Here is a 10432-nt window from a genome sequence, read left to right as displayed (position 1 = left end):
AACCTCTCCACGTTTGCCCTCTCTTCTGCAAGAAGTGTGGTTCGTATTTTTTCTGAACTTGGAGGCACATAACCACTCAAATTACAATTTGCCAAGGATGTTACTAAATCCTTCCAATAAGGATTTCTAGCCGCATTAAATGGGAGTGAACCAGAATAAAAGTACCTCCCAACTTTTCTATCCAATTCTTCTCTTCCATATGTATTGAATGCTTCTTGTATCGTTTCTCTACCTCCTAGATTGACTTTTTTTTTTTTTTCAGCATCTTCTTGGTGGCTTGCAAATGGCACACTGAGTGCAGAAGAATCGGCCATTGCCTTTCTCTTCTCATATTCTTCTTGTATTTTCTTGTATTGCCTTCGCATTGCCTCATCAACTTTTCTGCAAGCTGAAATGCCATGTCCTGGTATCTTCAACAAATGAGCCTTCACTCTTGTGTAAGACCCAACAAAATCTTTTTCGCAGAGCTTGCATCGAAATCTTTTGTTTCCACCACCTCCTTCTCCAGTTTTTGCAAGTTTATCTACATGTACCCATAGTGGCCCCACATCATCAATCCCACTGCAACTATCAGCAAAACTAGCAGCAGAACTCACATGTTGGGATGAGGATGACGCAAGTCCTTTCCCTTTATCCGTCATTTTTATCCTGAAAACACAAAAAAAAATACATTACAATTTTCAAATCAATTCGAAAATACAGGGAGAAGGGGGGGCTCAGCCCCTCCCCTGCCAACCCAACAAGAGAGTGAGAGCGAGGGGGGCTCGGCCCCTCCCCTGTCGACCCAAAAAAAAAAAAACAGATGGGGGAGGGGCTCGGCCCCTCCCCTGTCGACCCAAAAAAAAAAACTGATGGGGGAGGGGCTCGGCCCCTCCTTTGTCGACCCAAAAAAAAAAAAACTGATGGGGGAGGGGCTCGGCCCCTCCCCTGTCGACCCCAAAAAAAAAAGATGGGGGAGGGGCTCGACCCCTCCCCTGTCGACCCAAAAAAAAAGAAAAGATGGGGGAGGGGCTCGGCCCCTCCCCTGTCGACCCAAAAAAAAAAAAGATTGGGGAGGGGCTCGGCCCCTCCCCTGTCGACCCAAAAAAAAAAAAAAAAGATGGGGGAGGGGCTCGGCCCCTCCCCTGTCGACCCCCCCCAAAAAAAAAACTGATGGGGGAGGGGCTCGACCCCTCCCCTGTCGACCCAAAAAAAAAAAAACTGATGGGGGAGGGGCTCGGCCCCTCCCCTGTCGACCCAAAAAAAAAAAAAACTGATGGGGGAGGGGCTCGGCCCCTCCCCTGTCGACCCAAAAAAAAAAACTGATGGGGGAGGGGCTCGACCCCTCCCCTGTCGACCCAAAAAAAAAAAAAAGATGGGGGAGGGGCTCGGCCCCTCCCCTGTCGACCCAAAAAAAAGAGGTAGATGGGGGAGGGGCTCGGCCCCTCCTGTGCCGAAAAATGAGGGAGCAGGGGAGGCTCAGCCCCTCCCCTGCCGACCCAACAAGAGACCGAGAGAGGGGGGGGGGGGGGGGGGGTGCTCGGCCCCTCCCCAGCCGACCCAAGAAGACGAGAGACATACCTGCCAGCCGAGAGGAGGAGCCGAGAGGAGGAGTCTGGGAGGCGGAGCTGGGGGTGGCGGAGCTGGGGGCGGCGACGCTGGGGGCGGCGACGCTGGGGGCGGCGGAGCTGGGGCGGCGATGGGAGAGCTCGAGCTCAGGGGGAGAGAGAAGAGAGATTAGGGCAAAAAATTTTTTTTGCCCTAATCCTCCTCCTTTTCATCGGGGGGGGGGGGAATTTTTTTCGCCCAAAAATTTGGACAAAAATGACCCTGGGTGCATTGACCGCACCCAGGGTCGTGTTGACCGCACCCGGTGCCACACCCGCACGCGATCCCGCGTCGCGTCGCGTCGACGCGGGTGCGGCACCTGTTTTGCCGAGTCCCTGTGACATAGCCTATGGGGGATTGTGGATAGTTCCGATTCGGAACCCAAGCTATCTCTTACTAAAAAAGGAGGGAGATAAAGATGTCCCTCTATCGGAAGAAGAGAAAATCAAGGCTATTGCCTCATACGAGAAGAAATGGAAAGAATGGAGAATATCTCATGCGAAGATAATGTCATGGCTTATCAATAGCGTTGAAATTAAAAAATGCTCAAGTCTTGCCAAATTTGATCATGCCGATAAGGCATGAGAATACCTTAAGAATATGTATTCTCTTAAAGATATTGCACACGTGTGCAACCTCCAAGAAAAAGTTTGAATGATGACACAAGGAGACAAAACTATTCGTGAATATTACAATGGGTTGTCCGAACTTTGGGAAGAACTTTCCCTTTTAGAACCAAAATGACATTGTGTCGAAGACATCGAGCTTTATCACAAACAACTCGATGTTGAACATTTTTACCAGTTTATCACTGGATTAAGGCCGGAATTTGAAACCACTAAATCGGCCCTATTTCACCGAGAAAAAATTCATTCTATTGTTGAAACTATTGAAGAGTTAACAATGGAAGAAAATCATCTTCGGAAAGGTTCTTCAAAAATTTAAGATGATTTCGTTTTAGCCGTGTCTAGACCAAGGAATCATGTTCGATCATATAGGCCTCCTCACTTTAACCCACAAAGTGGTGACTATGATAAGAAAGTTATTTGTCATCACTGTCATGAACCAGGACACTACATGCCACAATGTCCCAAACTTAAGGAGCTGAGAGAAAAAAGAGCTGCAATTGCTGGATCAGAGCCTAAAGATCAAGATGCACCAGTTTCCCTAGCCCAACTAATAGAGATTCTTCAGCCTCTTATCAAAGGTGCCTCTTCCTCATCTGAAACTTCAACCGGCGCATCAACCTCATATTTTTCTGATCCAGGTAAAATTTCTTGGCTCCTTGACTCTGGTGCATATTTTTATATGGCCCTAAATAATCAAAGTCTATCCAAATGTGTTAAAAATAAAACAAGTGTCTCAAAGGTCTTTACTGCTGATGGGACTTCTCTTGAAATAAAAGGAATAGGAAATTTTGAAAAAATGTATAAAACAAAGAAATTTTCTATTCCAGAAATTAGACATGTTCCAAAATTAAATTTAAATCGTTTATATGTATCTCAAATTTCTAATTATGGGTGTAATATTTCATTTTCTTCTCATGGTTGTTGGGTATAGGATCGTCAGTCAGGCAAGCTGATTGGGGAAGACCATAGAGAAGGAGGATTCTATTACATGGATTTTTTGGAAATGTCGAAGAAAGCTTTTTGTTATAATATTCAAAAAATAGAGTTGGAATGTGGCATAAGAGACTTGGTCACCAACATATAGCCAAAATTCAACATTTTTCAAATCTAGGAAAATTTTATAACTCCGAATCATTTGATTGTAAAGATTGTATTCTCGGCAAAATGAAAAGATTACCATTTTAGAACAAAACCTTTTTCTCTTCAAGACCACTTGAATTAATATACTCGGATGTTTGGGGTCCTGCACCAATGATTTCTAAAGGAGGATTTGTTTATTATGTTATTTTTGTCGATGATTTCTCCCGACATACATGGATTTACTTTCTCAAACATAAGTCTGAAGTATTTTCATACTTCCAAACTTTTCATAATATGGTTAAAAACAAGTTTCAAAATGATATTACTATTTTTCGCACAGATTCAAGGAGAGAGTTTTTATCCACAAATTTTCAAAATTATCTTAAATTGTATGACATCACACATCAAAGATCTTGTCCTTATACACCTCAACAAAATGGACTGGCAGAACGAAAACATTGCCATATTATAGAAACCACTAGGACTTTATTAATAGCAAATCAAGTCCCGAAAGACTTTTGGGCAGAAGCTGCCTTAACTGCCACCTATCTCATTAATAGGATGCTATCTTTTTCGTTACAAAATATCACTCCCATTGAAAAACTTATGAACATTTCTCCAGACTACTCTAGACTAAGAATATTTGGGTGCAAATGTTTCATATTTACTGACAAAAATGATAAACTTTCTCCTCGTGTGATTCCCTGTGCCTTTTTAGGATATATTGGAAAACAGAAAGGTTATAGATGTTTTGACTTCAAAAATAATAGACTATATGTGTCTAGAAATGTTTCCTTTCTTAAAAAGGAAAGCTTCTTTGATTTTAGAAAATTAAAAGATGTCACTGAGTACTCATTTTTGCTAGATCTAACATCAACATCTGATGAATATGACCTTGACTGTAACTTTGATGATGATCAAAGAATTATTGATCTTAATGTTAAAAATGAAGAAGTTCATAGAGATACTAGTATTCAATGTTCCAGGCGACAAGAGTCTAATCCTCCATGTGCACTTGAAAAATATTCTAATATTCCAACTAGACAATCATCCCGAGTCTCGAGGCCTCCAAGAAAGTTTGTATCATACGATTCTTTCTCACCCACATATAGGCTATGTCACATGGGTGCGGGTGCGGGTGCGGGTGCGACGCAATTTTAAAATTTTTGGACACGGGGACTCGGCTATATATATATATATATTATATTATTTTTTTTAAAAAGATATTATTTTATTTTATTTTATTTAAAAAGTGCACAGTCACAGCACTGTGCACAGGCACAGGCACTGTGCACTGGCACAAGCACTGTGCGCACTGTGCACAGGCACAACACTGTGCACTGTGCACTGGCACAACATTGTAAAAAGGCACAACACTATGCACTGTCTCTTTTTATATAAAAAAAATCGTTTTTTTAGTTTTTTCAATAGACATTTTTGGACTCGGTCAAAGTTGACCGAGTCCAAAATGTGGACGGACTCGGCCTCGACTCGTTGACCGAGTCCGACTCGGCGTTGACCGAGTCCAGGCCGAGTCTGAAGCCGCACCCGTGTCGGGGCGTGTCGACTCGGGTGCGGCACCTCCCTAGCCGAGTCCGTGTGACATGGCATATAGGGCAGTTATTGCATTAATTTAGTCATATGAAGAACTATCCACATATTTTCAAACAAAAAATGATATCAAATGGATAGAAGCCATGAAAGCTGAATTAGATGCACTTGAAAAGGCTTCTACATGGAATATTCAAGATCTTCCTTTAGGGAAGAAAACTATAGGATGTCGATGGGTTTATAAAATCAAAACCAAGAGTGATGGTACTCTTGAAAGATATAAAGCCCGTTTAGTAGCCAAAGGTTATGCCCAAGAATATGGGATTGATTACGAAGAAACCTTTGCTCCGGTGGCTCGTATGACAACTGTCTGAACCTTAATTGCCTTAGCTTCTATCAAAAAATTGTCTATTTTTCAAATGGATGTCAAAAATGCTTTTTTAAATGGAAAGCTAGTTGAAGAAGTATACATGGACCCCCCTCCTGGTCTAAGTATTCCTAAGGGTAAAGTTCTTCGCTTAGAAAAAGCTCTTTATGGACTTAAACAAGCACCAAAAGCTTGATATGATAGGTTTAGTCGTGTTATGATTGATATTGGTTTTCAATTCTGTTTAACTGACACTTCTTTTTTTATTAAGAATTCTGATGCAGGGATCATTGTGCTTCTTCTCTATGTGGATGATATGATCATCACCGAAAGCGATAAACAAAGAGTTGAAACAATCAAAACACTTCTTAAATCTCATTTTGAAATGACTGATTTGGGCTTGTTGAGATATTTTTTAGGCATTGAAGTTGCTTATTCTCCTAGAGGATATTTATTATCTCAGACTAAATTTGCTTTCGATATTGTTTTCAGGTCTGGTATTACTGATGATAAGAAAGTTGTTAATGTTAAAATGAAGATTGATGATGGAGAACTTCTTGCAGACCCTACTCTTTACAGATAGCTTGTCGGGGCACTTTCCTATCTATCCATTACCAGACCAGATATAGCACATGTTGTTCACACAAGTCAATTTCAATATGCTCCTACTTCTGTTCATATGGGAGCAATCATGCGTATTATTAGATACATCAAATCCTCTCTTTCACGAGGACTTTTCTTATCTTTATCCTCTTCTCTTGATTTAATTGATATACTGATGATGATTGGGGAGGTAATCCCAATAACAGAAACTGACTTTTGTGTCTTTTTAGGGGAATCATTGATCTCATGGAGGTGTAAAAAGCAACAGAAGGTATCTTTCTCATCTACCAAAGCTGAATACAGAGCCATGACAACCACGACCATGAAAGTAATTTGACTCCGACGACTGCTTGCTGACATGGGAGCTGAAGCAACAAAGGCTTAACAAATGTGTTGTGACAACAAAAGTGCGATCTACATTGCCAGTAACAGAACATTCCACGAACGCACCAAACACATCGAAATGGATTGTCACTACGTCAGAGAGGAATATCTACACGGGATAATTGATCTGCCATATGTCACTTCAGAATATAAGTTAGCAAACTTCTTTACAAAGCCTCTCGCTGCTCCTCGATTTCACTTTCTCTTAGACAAACTTTCGCTCATTGTACCGTAAGTTTGAGGGGGAGTGTTAAAATGTAAAACTGTACATATATATAATATTATATTATTATATATATATAAATATATTTTTCATTTCTTTATTTTTTGTAATTTTTTTCCTTTATTTTTATTTTTTGTCTTTATGTCATCTAGTTCAGTTTGAACTAGAATGACTATTGCTAGTCAAGTCCTGTCCATACTTGACTAGCAATAGAGCTGTTGGACTGTGTCCAACAACTCTATTGAGTCCTCTTTCAGCTGTGTATATAAAGGGGTGCAACCCCTCTTGTATTTTAATTCCAATGCTTTTTAAGCAATTGGTTTTTCATATCAATAAAGAATACATTTTTATTTTTATTTTGTTTTCAGTTATACCCTTTTTAAGTGTTATGCTTTAGTGTCATTCTTGACACTTGCCCTTGTGAATCTAAGCTCGTGTTTCGAAGATCCCCATTTCATTTCAATAGTAAAGCAGACCTAATTGTCGTCTTTTAAAACTTTCCCTTCAACCGCAATGGCATTCTACGATCGCACAACACTCCAGTTGCACTTTTCCATTTCATCCACCCAACCTTTATCCTATGATTTATTAGTTTTTAAGATTGAGAGAGAGAATTAAATGATAATATTTAAGAAAAAAATTTTTTGGGGGGCTTATGTTTGAGACTCATGATATATATATATATATATTTTAAAAAAATATATAAAAAGATAATTTTTTTTTTATTTTTTGCCCTAAAAATAGACATTTTTGGACTCAGTCAACATTGACCGAGTCCAAAACAAAGACGAATTCGGCCTCAACACGTTGACCGAGTCCGACTCGGCGTTGATCGAGTCCGGGCCGTGTCCGAGGCCGCACCCGTGTCCGCACCCGTGTCGGTGCGTGTCGACTCGGGTGCGGCTCCTTCCTAGCCGAGTCTGTGTGATATAGGTACAAATGGGTTGGATGCACCCATTATGATCCAAATGGGTAGCATGCACCCATAGTAACCTAAATGAACACCCTCAATGGGCTGCCAAATGACCTTTGACCGCCTTAGTCAACCATCAAAAAGTTCAGGAAAAACAAATCTTATTAAGTGATATTATGAGGTGCAAATTTGTCCAAAAAAGTGATAAAAAGATTAGCCAAAGTCAAACCATGACCAAAACCAAATCTGATCAGACCGAATCGGGCTAGGCCGGGCCGAATCTAAGTCCAAGCCCAAATGCAAATCCAAATCCCAGTCCAAGTCCAAAATCCAAAGTTTAATTAACAAGCCCAAGATCTAAGACCCTTGAGAGCCTTGCCCTCTAAGCCAACTCTCCACATTTTAAACTCAAAGTGTTTTTTAAGGATGATCAACCTGGGACTAAACATTTTTCATAAAGTGGGTTTTTTTCCTCCAAAATGTTTTCTCAACAAACTAGGCAAAGGAGATATTTTGCCAAAGACTTTGGTTTAAAAAATGATTTAATTTTGAGCCAAATACTAACAGGAAGGGGTGGTGGTGGTAGGGGAGCTGATCGGCTAGCAGCAGCTAGTGATGGCAGAAGAAGAGGTGAGAGGGGCGGGTTTATGAATTTCGGTGGAAGCAAAGATCCCCTCATAAAGGAGAGAAGGTGAACATGATGATAAACACTTGAGATTTGAGGCCTTTATCATTTAACGTATTCCTACTTCCTTACTGGAGAATTTGCATTTTGTGTTATGCAGGAAGTACCGGTTGGTGCTCCTAATTGTTTAGTGAGTCTGACCTTTGTAATCAGTGGAACGCTTCAGGTGTATCTCCTATACCAACTTTTAAAATTTTTGGTGAATTCTAGAGTTCTCAATCTTGAATTTGTCCATGCAGCTTGGAAAGGAAGGAAGCTGAAGATTTGATCAAGCGTCATGGTGGTCAGGTTACTGATTCAGTCAGCAAAAAGACAGTCTCTCTTAGACGTTTCTCTTGTTGTATTTGGTTGTCTTTATCTATTTCCTTGTGGCATCTGGTTCTGGAAATCTTAATATGTTTCTTGCTTATTGTGAGGAACTCTATGTCGCTTGGTCTTGATTGATTACAACTGTTCAGTCTTATCTTTTAGCTGATGAAGATATTGGAGGCCGAAAATCTTCTAAAGCGAAAGAACTTTGGTTGGTTTCCTCTTATTACTTTGTTTTCTCTTATCCTGACAATCTTTCTTTAATTTTTCTTTTCCAAATTATTTTTGATAGTATGTATGTGTACCATATGCTTTTTATATGTTTTTCGTTTTCAGCATAAACTTTTTATCAGAGGATGGATTATTTGATATGATTCACAAGTCAAAACCCCCAAAAGCTTCTCCTTCTGGAGATTCTAAAAAGAAAGTATCTGATAATTCCCAGACAAAGCCTAGCACTGTGAGCGCTCCTGTAAGTGGAAGAAAAAGGTGTACTCATAACCTTCTTGGGGTTTAGCTTAAATCCATGCATGCCTGATATACTATATAAATGTATCCAGATGCTTTAAACAGAAATTCTGGAGATGCCCAATGTCTCATTTTGTGCATGAAGATTCAACTGGCATCCCTAACTCTTCTATTGACATTCATAAACGAGATGTCTCATTTTGCATGAGGATCTGACTGACATTACTGGTTGTTTTAATCATATTCTTAAATGATTTTTTTAAGTATGCGATAGAACAAAGTGGAAGAAACTTGAGCTTTGGCTGTACTACGTCCCTATCCTGCAAGAGCTAGTTGTTATTCATGGGAAAAATGCTTAGAGGATGTGTTACACTTTTAGCCCTTTGAGCATTGGTCTTTCATATCAAAACAATCCTTGTGGTTAATCTTTTTATGTGGATCACCACCTTGTTTTTTGTTTAAACTTATAGGCGCAAGCTTTATTTGGTCAATTTTACCCCATAGATGCATTCAACATGGTCCATTTACTAGGAAATGCACCTTGGATCAAGTAGTTTTGACATAAAAACATGATTTTGTCAATTGTAAAATTTTGATGCATTTTGGACCATCGAAATTTGAAGCCCTAAAAAAAATCTACTTATATAGTGCAATTGGATGATCTGAAACTTGTTTTTGACTAAACAAACCATAGGCCTTGGTTCACAAAAAAAAACATAAAAATGTGAAGAAACAAGCTGTTTCTATTAGAGGGTATGGTACAATCGAGAGTGACAATATATATATATATATATATATATATATATATATATATATATATAGGGAATCTGGAATATGTTTACCAACCAAATATATTTGCTGGTATGAATCAAGATTTTCATAGATTTTTTTGCAAATCTAACCCTATAGATACATTCAGCGTGGTCCATTTGCTAGGAATTGACTGTTGGATCATCATAATCGGATCAAGAAATGTGATTTTTTATGCTTGAATATTTATGAAAATTTTAAGCCATTGATTTTCAACCCTTAAAAGACCCTTCTTATATATCGTAATTGGATGATCCAAGAGTCTGTTTCTATAAAACCAAGTATCTAGATCACATCCGTACGGTGAAATTTTCGAAAAAAAAGTAAAAAAACCTATGAAAATTTTGGTTCATAGCAGTAAACATATTTGGTTGGTAAACATATTTCAGTTACTATTATATATATATATATATATAATGTTATGGTACTCCGGGAGCACCTACTTCCACCCATTGTCACAAATATCGGTCTCGACTATATCTTGGCAAGGCAATTTCTCGCAGTAATATAGGTTTAGTTGATAAATCTCAGGAAAAACAATGTACTTAAAAACTTTTGAAAAATATAAAAATAAGTAAGAAAAATAACATGTTTAGATAATAAAATATGCATATAATGAAAGAAATAAGTAAAAAAATCTAAAATAAAGAAGAAAAATGTAGTTAAGATATAGAAATGAAGTAAAAAGTGAAAGATAACTCATAATATTGTGATATTATCGCGATATATATAATTTCTGAGATTTTCAAAATATCATGATATTTTTCCTTTAATATCATTTTATGAATTTACAGCTATATTATTTCTATATTTTCAAAATATC

The sequence above is a fragment of the Nuphar pumila genome, chromosome 9 (assembly GCF_984573655.1).
Source record: "Nuphar pumila chromosome 9, dmNupPumi1.hap1.1, whole genome shotgun sequence".
Classification (NCBI taxonomy): Eukaryota; Viridiplantae; Streptophyta; class Magnoliopsida; order Nymphaeales; family Nymphaeaceae; genus Nuphar; species Nuphar pumila.
The sequence above is the reverse complement of the archived record's forward strand: the minus strand, read 5'-3'. Positions refer to the sequence as shown.